We start from the raw sequence: 2322 nt of genomic DNA on the forward strand, positions 1-2322 counted from the left end.
CTGCCACACCACAGCAGTAGGAGAGAGCTGCCACACCACAGCAGTAGGAGAGAGCTGCCAGAGCAATCAGGCCTTCCAACAGCGCAAGGGATCAGAATGGAGAATGTGGAAATGGGAAGAGAGCAGCTGTGAGAAGACCAAGGCTGGTTCTCCCTCCTCTTCTTCCCTCTCCTCTGTCCTGTTCTTTCCCCTCCACCTCTGCACACAGGCATGCCCTGCAGCTCCAGAGAGGGCTTCAAACGAAGGATCTTGAGCAAACAAGTCGCTGGAAGGTGCTTTCTTTCTTTTTTTAAATACACAGAGAGCACGGGGCCTCATTTACAGAGACTGTGGGACTCACAAATTTACAAAGATGCATAATTAGAAGCAGCACAAATGACAATATTTCTTTGTAGACAACATTATACAAAGCAAACAAAGAAAAGAAAAAAAAAAACCATAACAAAACAACCAAAGCCCAAACCACAAACCAAAACCGAATATTACAATAACTTTGCTTGCCAAGCTGAGATGGGCTTTGCTGGCAATGAGAAACATGATGAGAGATTTGCAGAAGATGACTGTTTATTGCTTCTGAAAATCATCTGGTCATCAATTTCCACAGGGCATCCTTGAGCTCCTGGTTCCTCATGCTGTAGATGAGGGGGTTCACTACTGGAGGTATGACCGAGTACAGAACAGCCACCACCAGATCTAGAACTGCAGAGGAGATGGAGGGGGGCTTGAGGTGGGCAAACATGGCAGTGCTGAGAAACAGGGAGACGACGGCCAGGTGAGGGAGGCACGTGGAAAAGGCTTTGTGCCGTCCCTGCTCAGAGGGGATCCTCAGCACGGCCCTGAAGATCTGCACGTAGGACAGCACAATGAAAACAAGACAAACAGAAGCAACCAAGGCACTAACCACAATAAGCCCAATTTCCCTGAGGGAGTCTGAGTGTGAGCAGGAGAGCTTGAGGATCTGGGGGATTTCACAGAAGAACTGGTCCAGGGCATTGCCCTGGCAGAGGGGTAGGGAAAATGTATTGGCCGTGTGCAGCAGAGCATGGAGAAACCCACTGCCCCAGGCAGCTGCTGCCATGTGGACACAAGCTCTGCTGCCCAGGAGGGTCCCGTAGTGCAGGGGTTTGCAGATGGCAACGTAGCGGTCATAGGCCATAATGGTGAGAAGATAAAACTCTGCTGCAGCACAGAAAAAGAAAAAAAAACACCTGTGTAACACATTCTTTGTAGGAAATGGCCCTGGTACCCAAGAGGGAATTGGCCATGGCTTTGGGGACAGTGGTGGAGATGGAGCCCAGGTCAAGGAGGGAGAGGTTGAGGAGGAAGAAGTACATGGGGGTGTGGAGGTGGTGGTCACAGGCGATGGTGGTGATGATGAGGCCATTGCCCAGGAGGGCAGCCAGGTAGATGCCCAGGAAGGTCCAGAAGTGGAAGAGCTGCAGCTCCCGCGTGTCTGCGAATGCCAGGAGGAGGAACTGGGTGATGGAGCTGCCATTCGACATTTTCTTCCCCTGGGCTTGGAGACCTGTGAATGGAAAGAAAAGCAGTGAGAAGTTAGGGAAGATTTCTCTCAAACTAAAGTATTCAATTGGTCTTAGAAACCCACCAAACTGGCTCTCGCCTTTCAGGAAGACCTTTTGCAGGTCCTTTTTGTACACTCTGGTTGGTGCTGGCTGATAGTCCACCAGAGAGCTGAGATCTCTGCAGGATTCAGTCCTGCCCTACAGCCATGGGTAAAAAGGAACACGGGGTGATCTCAGATTAAATCCACTCCTGGCATCAAAGGGCTTTTCAGCATTGTCACCCGACTGCAGGGCAGAGCTCAGGGCACCTTGTTGTTGGTGTTGTTCTGTTGTAGTTTCCCCACCACACCTGAGGAGTGTTTTTAAGGCAGAAATCCCTGGCATTTCTGCTGTGCTGCAAGTGAAACCTTGTGGGTCCTGCGAGCCAAGGGGACTGTCCCTCAGTGCAGAGCGAGGACAGCGAGTTTGTCCATCGGAATTGCTCTCAGCTGCCCTGTGCTGCTGCCTCTTTGAGCTGGAGGATGATCCCAAGCAGACATTCCCCTGAGAAGAACCTGGACACTGCTGAGAGCAGAGGAGTCCCATTTACAAGCGCAGTTCTCCCAGCCCCTCACCTGAGCTCACTGGACCCGAGGAGGATCTCAGCTCTCCCCTCCCAGCCAGGGACACAGGGGGCTCATTGCAGCTGCCTACATTCAGCCCTCCAGCTGGATTTACGTGGCCTTGGCACTGACATGTCTACTCCGTGGGGCTGCTAGACGACACAGGGATGCCACGGGAGAGCTGAGCCCTTCTGGAG

At 52.1% G+C, this 2322-nt stretch overlaps 1 pseudogene; it reads right to left on the reverse strand.

Annotated features, from left to right (window-relative positions):
- Positions 1-610: 610 nt before the first annotated feature.
- LOC128903354 (olfactory receptor 14J1-like) lies at positions 611-1502 on the reverse strand (annotated as a pseudogene).
- Between the last annotated feature and the right edge of the window lie 820 nt (positions 1503-2322).

The sequence above is a fragment of the Rissa tridactyla genome, unplaced genomic scaffold, assembly GCF_028500815.1.
Source record: "Rissa tridactyla isolate bRisTri1 unplaced genomic scaffold, bRisTri1.patW.cur.20221130 scaffold_29, whole genome shotgun sequence".
Classification (NCBI taxonomy): Eukaryota; Metazoa; Chordata; class Aves; order Charadriiformes; family Laridae; genus Rissa; species Rissa tridactyla.